Here is a 12,038-nt window from a genome sequence, read left to right on the forward strand (position 1 = left end):
AGAAAACATCTTTTTCATGTATATTTTACATACATTATTTATGTTTACATACATATGTTGACTCTTTATTGCATTCAGTGTAGTTATTCATTTTATTTTTTGTTTTATTCATGTATTGGCCATTTATTTTATTGAGTATTATGGCACATAGAATATTGATTACATTGATTACATCGGATATAGGTCTGCATATGTATTCCACTTCATACCTGACACCCAGGAATTTCACAGAAAAAGAAAATGTGTCACCATCAGCTTCTTAATCCATGATTCATTTTGGAGTGTTTGGGAGTGTTGGTGTCTGAACTCAAAGCCTACAAGGCCAAATTCCTTAATGGGTGAATATCAGAATGCCATCCTGGAGCAAACTGAGCTGACAGGCAGTTCCCAGGGTCTGAGATCAAGCCCCTAGGGTTGACAAAATAAGAACAAATTGACATGTAGATGGTATTATGCTAATAAATATATATCTCTATAGAGTACCAGAGATGTCTACACATTATTCAGTTATATAGACTACATTTCTACCAATTCTTGGGTATTTATTATGCCTCTATGTAATTAATAGTATTGTTTTCATCCTTAACAAACTATTAAGTAAATCAAGGTCCTGAAATTATTATATCCCTGTAAGAAATTGTATTCTTTTAATGCTTCATATTAAATAAAATCAGTCTACTGAAATTATGATGTCTAATTTTATATGAGTAGCATTCACGATTAGCTCATTCAACTGTGACATTGATAACATTCCATCGTTATTCCTATGGATGAGAACGAGTCTCTTAAGATCTTCCACTATTTGGAAGTGGCATGACTGGGATTCGAAATCTAGACCTATGTTCCTGTGTGGGATTATGGCTTCCTCAATAGCCTGCTAGCCTTCAGCAATGCAAGATGAAGCACCCTTTGGAGCCCTGTCATTCAGATCCAGATGGTCATAGTGCAAAGGAAGGAAATGTAAAAGTGCAATCATGCAACATTTTTTTCTTTGGTCGGTCATAGGGCTTGAATTCTGGGCCTAGGTACTGTCCCTGTGCTCTTCAGCTCACGGCGAACACTCTACCTCTTGAGTCACAGTGTTACTTCTGGATTTCTAGTGGTTTATTGGAGATAAGATTCTAACGGACTTTCTTTCCCGGGCTAGCTTTGAACTGCGATACTCAGATCTCAGCCTCCTCTGTAGCTTGGATTTCAGTTGTGAGCCACCTGCCCCCAGCTCTGCCACTTTTTTTCTGTGCATATTTTTTCCACTTGCAAGGCTTGGAGATCTAGGATTCCAGGATTGGCTGTGGCTCCAGTGGCTGCACCCCAGCCTAGGATGATGGAAGCTGAGGCAGAGTTGCCATGACCTGAGTTCAAGATCTTGCTTCGCAAAAATAAATAAATAAATAAATAAATAAATAAATAAATAAATAAATTAGCTCCTTGGCTTGCAATTCACGCTGTTTTCTTCTACTAGGCTTTGGATTTGAACTCAGGGTCTGGGTAACTCTGTAGCACTGTGCACGAAGGGGAAGCTCACCATGCTTGAAGACAATAAAGTTGGGCCTGGTCCCTAGGCCTGAATTCAAGCCTCAGCCCTGGAAAACATACTATTTATATTTATTGTAAAGATAGTATTTGTATTTACTACAGATGTTCAGTCCATATCCTGTTAGTTGTGGTTATTGATTGTATTTTTGTTTTATTCAATTATTTACCATTTATTGACTGTGATGATATGCATTCCATTTATTATACTGATGGCATCCCATCACATAGTATCTAAATTTGTAGACGTGTTCTCCATCATGTCTGACACCCAGGACTCTCAGAGAAAAGGAAAACAGGTGTCACACTTGACTTCTTATTCCACAATCCAATTGTTTGCAGTGCTGGGATCTGAACTCAGGGCCTAGCAGAACTAATTCAACACGGCAACCTCTAGCCAAGGAAGCTGCCAGACAGTTCCCAGACCCTGAGATTGAGCCACAAGGGTGAACAAAATAGCCATACATAGATAGGCAGGTGGCAGTATACCAATAAATATATATTTGTATAGAATTCCAGAGACATCTACTTAGGATTCAATGACATCAACTACATTCCTACCAACTCTTATGTATTATTATGCTGCCATTGAAGGAGTAGTATTGTTTTCATGCTTAATAAACCATTTATTAAGATCAATCAGCATCCTAGGATCATTGCATCCCATTTTAGATTGGACCGATGCCCGCAAATACTTATACATTCATGAGTTTGCAAACATTCCATCGTTATTCCCGTGCATAGGAACAAGTCTCTTGGGAAATCTCCCCACTGGTAGGTGTCAGGACCAGGATTCAATATTAGGGCCTTCGATGACATATGGGCCTGTGGCTTCCACAATAGCCCGCTAGCCTTGGCCAATGCAAAGTGAAGTAAACTTGTAGCTTTGTCATTCAGACCCAGGTTGGTCACCATGCAAAGGAATAAAATGTAAAAAATCCATCCCGCAGGTATTTTCCAGTGCGGTTTTTTTTTTTTTTTTTATCTCCTGCAAGGCTTCAGGGCCTAGGATCACAGGATCGGCTATGCGCCCATGGCAGCCCACCAGCCTAAAGTGATCGAAGCTGAGGCAGAGTTGCCATGAACTGAGTTCAAATCCCTTGGTTGGCAAAAAATAAAATAAAATAAAAATAATAAATAATAAACCAGCTTAGCCCAGAATTAGCACCATTTTTTCTGCCACAGCTGGGATTCCAACTCAGATCTGGGTAACACTATAGCACAGTGGGTGAAGGGGAAGCTCACCATTCTTGAAGACTACAAGGTCAGGTCTGCTCCCAGGGCCTGAACTGAAGCCCAGGTCACCTTCACTCTGCAGGCAGCCGAGTTCGGACCCAGCATGGTCACCATGCAAAGGAAAATGAACATAAAAAGCGCCAGATCGAACTTCCTGCCACTTTTTTTTCCCCTTCGCTGCTTTTTTTCCCTGCAAGCCCTGGGGTCCTAGGATGCGATGATGAGTTGTAGGTCCAGAGGCTGCAGCCCAGGATGATTGGAACTGAAGCAGAGTTGCCACGACTTGAGTTCAAGCTCTGAGTCTGTTAAAAAAAATTGTGAAGGAAGCACCCTAGCTCAGAATTCGCCCCATTTTACTGCCATAGCTGGGATTTGAACTCAGGTCTCGGTAACTCTGTTGCACTGTGGGGGAAGGGGAAGATCACCATTCTTGAAGAGTACAAGTTCAGGCCTGCTCTCAGTGCCTGAATTGAAGCCCCAACACTGGCAAAATTCATATGCCCACCTATTTTACACATAGGATCTCTATTTACATACATGTTTGAAATGCATCATGTTTTCAGTGTAGTTATTTATTTTATTCTGTGTATTAGAGATGCATTTTGTATTTTATTGTGTATGATGACAGATATAAATGTGCTGACATGCATGACAACCTATTCACGTGTCTATAGAGTTGCCTATGCCTTGTCTATCCTAGATGAGACCCAGGACTTTCACAGGGCCGGAAACAAGGTGAACTGATGTACTGCTCACATCAGGATTCATGTTTTGGCAGTGTTGTGATTTGAACTCAGAACCTAGCAGGCCCATTTGGCGAAAGGGTCAAGGTGAGGACACTGGCCTGTGAGCAACTGAGGAGCTAGACCGTTTCCAGGACTTGACATTGAGCACCAGGGAGGGCCCGGATAGGCATAAATTCATAATTTAAACATAGGACCTCTATTTATATACATGTGTGGACAGCATCTTGAGGTCAGTGCACTTCTCCTTAATTTGTGTCTAATTCATGGACGTAATGTATATTTTACTGAGTATGGTGACAGGTATAACTGTGCTGACATGGATGTCAACCTGTTCACATGGCTATAAAGTTCCCTATATAGCATGCTCCATTCCTAGCTGAGAAGCAGGACTTTCACAGCAAAGGAAAAGAGGAGGATCACTTGGCTTCTCACATCAGTATTCATCTTTTGACAGTGCTGGGATTTGAACTCAAGGCCTAGAAAACCAAAGCGGTGAATGGGGCATGGTGAGTACACCAGCCTCTGAGCCAATAGAGGGTTAGGTCCATCCCGGGTCCTGAGATTGAGCCCTGGTGGGGGCCATTAGTGTTATAAATTCATAATTTACAGAGATGATCTCTATTTACTTACATGTGTGGAATGCATCATGCATTCAGTGTAGTTATTCGCTTTATTTTGTGTCTTAATCAGGGATGCATTTTGTATTTTATTGCATATGATGACAGATATAACTTTGCTGATATGGATGGCAACCTATTCCAATGTGTATAGAGTTGCCTATATAGCATACTGTGTCCTAGCTGAGACCCAGGACTTCACAGCACAGGAAAACAGGTGCAACAATGGGCTTCTGAAAGAAGCATTCATGTTTTGGTAGGGTTGGGATTTGAACTCAAAGCCTAGCAGTCCCAATTGGTAAAAGGGTCGAGGGGAGGACACTGGCCTGTGAGCAACTGAGGAGTTAGGCCGTTCCCAGGACCTGACATCGAGCCCCAGGGAGAGCCAGGATAGGCATAAATTTATAATTGAAACAAGATCTGTATTAACATATTGGTGTAGACAGCATCTTGCGTTCGGCGCACTTCTCCTTAACTTGTGTCTAATTCATGGAGGTATTGTGTATTTTACTGAGTATGGTGACAGATATAACTGTGCTGACATGGATGGCAACCTGTTCACATGTTTACAGAGTTGCCTATGCATTCATTCTCCATCCTAGCTGAGACCAAGGACTTCCACATGAGAGGAAAACAGGTGCAAAGACTGGCTTCTGACATCAGGATGAAACTTTTGTCAGTGCTGGGATTTGAACTCAAATCTGGGTAACCCCATTGCACTGTGGGGAAAGGGGAATCTCACCATCCTTGAAAACTAGAATGTCAGGCCTGGTCCAGGGCCTGATTTGAAGCCCCAGCACTGGACAAAATAACAAGCCCACCTCTTTTAAACACAGGATCTCTACTTCCATACTGGGGTGGTATGCATCTTGCCTTCAAGGTAGTTTTTTTTTTTTAATTTTGAGTCTTATTCATAGATGTATTGTGTATTTTATTGAGTATGGTAACAGGTATATCTGTGCTGCCCTGGATGACAACTGATTCCCATGAGTAGAGAGTTGCCTATGCATTCTTCATCGTAGCTGAGACCCAGAACTTGCACAGCACAGAAGAACAGGTGCAACGACTGGTTTCTCACATCAGGGTGAATTTTTGGCAGAGCTGGGATTCGAACTTGGGGCCTAGGAGGCCCAACTGCCCAATGGATCCATGTGAGCACACCAGCCTGTGAACCACTAAGGAGCTGGACCTTTCCCAGGAACTGAGATCTAGCCCTAGGGAGGCCACAATAATCCTCAATGCATCATTGAAACATGGGATTTCTATTCACATCCATGTGTGGACTTCCTCCTGCATTGAGGATAGTTATCCTCTCCATTTTGTGTGTTATTCATGGATGTATTGTGTATGTTCTTGAGTATATGATGACAGATATAACTGGGCTGGCATGGATGAAAACCTATTCCTATGGCCACAGGGTGGCTCATGCATTCTCCATCTTAGAGGAGACCCAGGACTCGCACAGGAAAGGAAAACAGGTGCAATGATTGGCTTCAGACATCAGGATGAATCTTTTGGCACTGCTGGTATCTGAACTTGGTGCCTAGCAGGCCCAATAGGCGAATGGGTCCACGTGAGCACACCAGCCTGTGAGCCACTAAGGATCTAGGCCATTCCACGGACCTGAGATCAAGGCCCGGAGTGAGGGGGAGCACAATTGTTGTCCATTTATAAGCTGAAGGTAGTATGCAAATAAGTACATATTTGAATAGAGTAGGAGACATGGCGACCTGTGATGGAATCCAATTTACCATGTTACTACCTATTCTCAGATCTTCCCCAATGCCTCCATTTCTTGACTGTGATGATTATTGTCACACTTCATCAACTCTTCATAAAAAATAATGGATACCCCATGAGTCTTGCTTATCATTTCCTACTCTCATCCTGCAGGAACTACTCATTCAAGGATGAGATGATCACATTCCACACTTCCTAGGTCCGGAAAGGAGTACTTCAGGATCTTCCACCATTCCCACAATGTAGGGGGGCTGACCCGGATTCCAACCCATGCCCTCCGTTGCACGGTTGGCTGTGATTTCCCTGATAGCCAGCAGGCCTTCAGCCATGCCAGGTCACCTTCACTCTGTAGGCCGCTGGGTTCAGACCAACATGGTCACTATGCAAAGGAAAATAAACGTACAAGCACGAGATGGAAATTCCTGCTGCTTTTTTCCCCTTCTGGCCGTTTTTTGTTTTTTGGTTTTTTTTTTCTGCAAGCCCGGGGCTCCTAGGATCCGAGGATGGTCTGTGGGTCCAGAGGCTAAAGCCTAGAATGATTGCATTAAAGGCAGTGTTGCCTCGACTTGAGTTCAAGGCCTGGGTTTGGCAAAAAAAAACATAAATAAATAAAAAATTATGAATGAAGCACCCTCGCTCAGAATTCACGCCATTTTATTGCCAGAGCTGGGATTTGAATTCAGGTCTGGGTAACTTTGTTGCACTGTGGGGGAAGGAGAAGATCACCATCCTTAAAGACAACAAGGTCAGGGCTGGGATGGTGGCTCAGTGGTAGAGCGCTTGCCTTGCATGCCTGACGCCCTGGGTTCAATTCCTCAGCACCACATAAGCAAAAAGAAAAAAGCTGGAAGTGGTGCTGTGGCTCAAGTGGTAGAGCGCCAGCCTTGAGCTGAAGAGCTGAGGGACAGTGCCCAGGCACAGAGTTCAGGCCCCACGACCGGGCCCCCCCCCCAAAAAAAAGACTACAAAGTCAGGCCTGCTCCCAGGGCCTGAACTGAAGCCCTAACACTGGCAAAAATCATATGCCCACCTATTTTACACATGGATCTCTATTTACATATGTGTGTGGAATGCCTCATGCTTTCAGTGTGTTTCCATTTTGTATTTTACTGAGTATGATGACAGATATAACTATACTGACATGGATGGACACCGATTCCCATGTCCATGAAGTTGCCTATGTTTTCTCCATCCTAGCTGAGACCTAGGACTTTCACTGGACAGGAAAGCAGGTGGATCTATGGGCTTCTAATATCAGGATTCATGTTTCGGTACTGTTGTGATTTGAACTCAGAACACAGCAGGCCAATTGGCAAAAGGGTCAAGGAGAGGACACTGGCCTGTGAGCAACTGAGGAGCTAGGCTGTTCCCAGGACCTGACATCGAGCCCCAGGGAGGGCCAGGATAGGCATAGATTCATGCTTGAAACATAGGATCTATATTGACATATATGTGTGAACAGCATCTTGCATTCAGTGCACTCCTTTTCCTTATTTTGGGTCTAATTCATGGAGGTATTGTGCATTTTGCTGAGTATGGTGTCAGATAGAAATGTGCTGACATGGATGATGATCTGTTCCCATGGTTATAGGGTTGCCTATGCATTCATTCTCTATCCTAGCTGAGACCAAGGACTTCCACATTAGAGGAAAACAGGTGCAATGACTGGCTTCTGACATCAGGATGAAACTTTTGTCAGTGCTGTCATTTGAACTCAGGTCTGGTTAACTCCATTACACTGTGGGGGAAGGGGAGCTCAACATCCTTGAAAACTAGAATGTCAGGCCTAGTCCAGGGCCTGATTTGAAGCCCCAGCACTAGACAAAATATAAAGCTCATCTCTTTTAAACATAAGATCTCTATTTACATACAGTTATGGTATACATCTTCCATTCAATGTAGTTTTTTTTTTTATTTTGAGTCTTATTCATGGATGTATTTTGTATTTATTGAGTATGGTGACAGGTATATCTGTGCTGCCATGGATGACAACCTATTCCCATGGCTATAGAATTGCCTATATAGCATTCTCCATTCTCGCTTAGGTGCAGGACTTTCACAGGACAGGAAAACTGGTAGATTGATGGACTTCTCACATCAGGATGGATCTTTTGGAAGTACTGGGATTTGAACTCAGGGCCTAGCAAGCAAAATTGGTGAATGGGTCAAGGTGAGCACATCAGCCTGTGAGCCACTAAGGTGCTAGGGCGTTCCCATAACTTGAGCTTGAGCCTCAGGGTGGGGCTGGTGCACCATATTCATCCATTCTTATGCTGAAACTTGTGTGCTAATAAATACCTATTTGTATAGAGTAGGAGATGTGGCGAACTGTGTTGGAATCCTATCTACCATGTGAGTACCGATTCTTGGATCTTTCCCAATGCCTTGATTTCCTGAACGTAAGTATTATTGTCACACTTCATGAAGTCTTAATTTAAAATAATCATTGTGCCAAAGGTCTTGTCTATCATTTCCTATGTGAATCATGCATTAACTTCTCAACTCTTCCCTAGACCTGAATTAAAGCACCAGCCCGAAAAACGTAACATTTAGAGACATCTTAAATATATGATTTATACTTACATCTATATATTCAGTTTATATCGTGCTTGTTGGAGTGATTCATTATATTTTATTATTGATAGATTTATTTAGCATTTATTTTATGGGCTGTGAGTGCACCTATAACATTTATTACATTTATTCCAATCTATTCCATAGCATGTAGCTTTGCAGATATATTATGTACATCATACCTGACACCCAGTACTTGCACAGAAAAGGAAAACAGGTGTCACACATGGAATCTTACACCAGAAAGAAACTTTTGGCAATGATTGAAACTAGACTAAGAGCCAAGGAGTCCCAATTCATGAATGGGTGAGTGTCATCATGGCAGCCGCTAGCCCATTCAACTGCCAAGTGGATCCCAGTGTCTGGGATCAAGCCCCAGGTTTGGCCAAAATAGCAATAACTCTCTATGCAGATGATGGTATATAAATAAATATAAATTTAGATATTTAGATACTGTCAGAAATGTCTATCTGGTATTCAATGATATATACTACATTCCTGTGGATTCTCAGGTCTTCAGTGAGGATTCCATTTAATCAATGGTATTCTTTTAATGCAAAATAGACTATGAATTTTAATCAATCTGTGTCCTGTGATTATTGGGTCTAATTTTATGCTAGACTGATTCATGAACTACTCATCCAACCATGACATTGATCACATTCCTTTGGTGCTCCTAGGGACAGGCAATAATTTTGTAGGCCCTCCAGCCCTTTGTAAGTGGTATAATCAGGATTCAAACTCAGGGCCTAGGTGTCCAGGTTGGCCTATGGCTTCCCTGACAGCCCGACAGCCTTCAGCAATGACAGGTGAACTACAGGTTGCAGCCATGTCACTTGGACAAAGGAATGGTCACCATGAAAGGAAGGGAAACCCGAGAAACTACTGACCATCCGCAGTTCACAGCTTTTTTTCAATGCCATTTTCATTTTGATTTCCTGTCAGCCCCTAAGGCCTAGGATCCTAGGATGGGCTGTGGGTCCAGAGGTTGCACCATCCCAGCCTAGGGTGATGTTAGCTGAGGCAGAGTTTCCATGACCTGAGTTCAAGCCCTGTGATTGGCAAATAAATAAATAAAACCTAAAAATATTAAAAGGATTAATGAAGCTCCCTGGCTTGGAATTTGTGCCTTTTTTTTTCTGCTAGTCCTGAGGTTTGAACTCCGAGTCTGAGTAAATCTGGTGCACTGTGGGGAAAGAGGAAGTTTACCCTCCTGGAAGATAAGAAATTCAGGACAGTTCCCTAGGCCTGAATTCTAGCCCCAATCTTGGAGAACATAACATTTATAGTAATTTTTAGTATATGATTTATACTAACATCCATATGTTCAGTCCATATCGTGTTTGCTGGAGTGTTTCATTATATTTTAGTATTTATTTATTTACCAATTATTTTATTGATCCTGAGTACACCTATAATATTTATTACATTTATTCCAATCTATTCCATAGCATGTAGTTTTGCAGACATACTAATACCATATACATCATACCTGACACCCAGCATTTGCAAAGAAAAGGAAAACAGGTGTCACACTTGGAATCTTACTGCAAGATGAAATTTTTGGCAATGCTGGGACCTGAACTGAGGGCCAAAGAGGCTCAATTCATGAATTGGTGAGTGTCAGCATGGCATCCTCTAGCCCATTCAGCTGCCAAGTGAATCCTAGGACCTGGGATGGAGCCACAAGTTTGACCAAAAGAGCAATACCTTTCTATGCAGACAGTGGTATACAGATAAATATATATTTAGGTATTTAGATACTGCCAGTGATGTCTATCTTGTATTAAATGACATATATTGTGTTCCTACGGATTTTCAGGTCTTTAGTGAGGACTCCATTTAATGAATAGTATTCTTTTAATGCATAATAAACTATGAATTAAAATCAATTTGTGTCCTGTGATTATTAGGTCTAATTTTATGCTAGACTGATTTATGAACTACTCATACAAACATTCCTCTGGTGTTCCTAGGGACAGACAATAGTTTCTTAGGCTCTCCAGCCCTTTATACTGGCATGACCGGGATTCAGACTCAGGGGCTAGGTGTCCAGGTTGGCCTATGACTTCGCTAACAGCCTTCCAGCCTTCAGCAATGCTAGGTGACATACAGGTTGCAGTCTTGTCATTTGGACCCAAGATGGTCACCATGCAAGTAAGGAAAACCAAGAAACCGTCATCCATCCACAGTTTGTGACTTTTTTTCACTGCCGTTTTCATTTTGTTTTCCTGTCAGCCCCTTAGGCCTGGGATCCCAAGATGGGCTATGGGTCCAGATACTGCACCATCCCAGCCTAGGTGATATTAGTTGAGGCAGAGTTGCCATGACCTGAGTTCAATCCCTGTGCTTGGCAATAAATAAATGAATGAATGAATAAATAAATAAATAAATAAAATAATTTTAAAATATTAAAAATAGTCGGGCACCAAAGGCTCATGCCTGTAATCTTAGCTACTCAGGAGGTTGAGATCTGAAAATCGCGGTTCAAAGCCAGCCCAAGCAGGAAAGTCCTTGAGACTCTTATCTCCATTAAACCACTATAAAACCCGAAGTAGCGAAGTAGCGCTGTGGTTCAAGTGGTAGAGTGCTTGCCTTGAGCTGAAGAGCCCAAGGACATCTTTCAAGGCCAGAGTTCAAGTCCCAATGTATATATATATATATATATATATATATATATATATAACTAATGAAGCTCCCTGGCTTGGAATTCATGCCTTTTTTTTTCTGCCAGGCCTGGGAATTGAACTCGGAGACTGGGTAACTCTAATGCACTGCTGGGGACAGAGAAACTTTGAACACCAGAAATTCAGGCCTGTTCCCTAGGCCTGAATTCAATCCCCAGCCCTGTTAAAGTAATATTCATCCACATTTGAAATATTGATTAATATCTACATACTTATGCTTATTGCATATTGCTTTGAGTATATTTATTTTACTTTTTGTATTATTCATTCCTTCATTATTTTTATTGACTATTATTATTCTTATGTATTAAATTGATTACATCTTCTGAGAACTATACAGATTTACATATGCATTATATATCTTACTTCAGACCCAGGACATTCACAGAAATTCTATAGAAGATCATCCCATGCATAGAAAAACAGAATGAATACATCAACCAAAGTCTAATTTATCCATAGGTACCCCAGTGGCTCACATCTGTAATCCCAGCTACTCAGAGGTGAGAAGTGGAAGATTAAGTTTCAAAGCCAATCCAAGCAGAAAAGTCTGAGAGATGTCATCTCCAATTAACTGGTCAAAAACCAGGTTACAGGGATGGCTGAATTGGTAGAAAATCAGCTATGAAAAACAAAGCCAAGAAAGAGCAAGCTGAGATCAAGTGCAGGGAGAGGGGGTTTGGGGCATAAAGGGGAGAGAACTCCTCCAAAAACAGAGAACAAACAACAGTACACAAATCCCACCTAATTTAGGGTACCAAACAAAGGGAAAAAAAGATCAAGCTTGTGCAGTTGTATAACTTTACATGATCACATATGTTCTTAGGTACACTTCAAAGCTATGTTTCTAGTAATATATATGTATATGTTAATAACGTATGTTATGTATATATATTAATAATATA

Source organism: Dipodomys spectabilis, unplaced genomic scaffold, assembly GCF_019054845.1.
Source record: "Dipodomys spectabilis isolate Male_0828 unplaced genomic scaffold, ASM1905484v1 ptg000117l, whole genome shotgun sequence".
Taxonomy (NCBI): Eukaryota; Metazoa; Chordata; class Mammalia; order Rodentia; family Heteromyidae; genus Dipodomys; species Dipodomys spectabilis.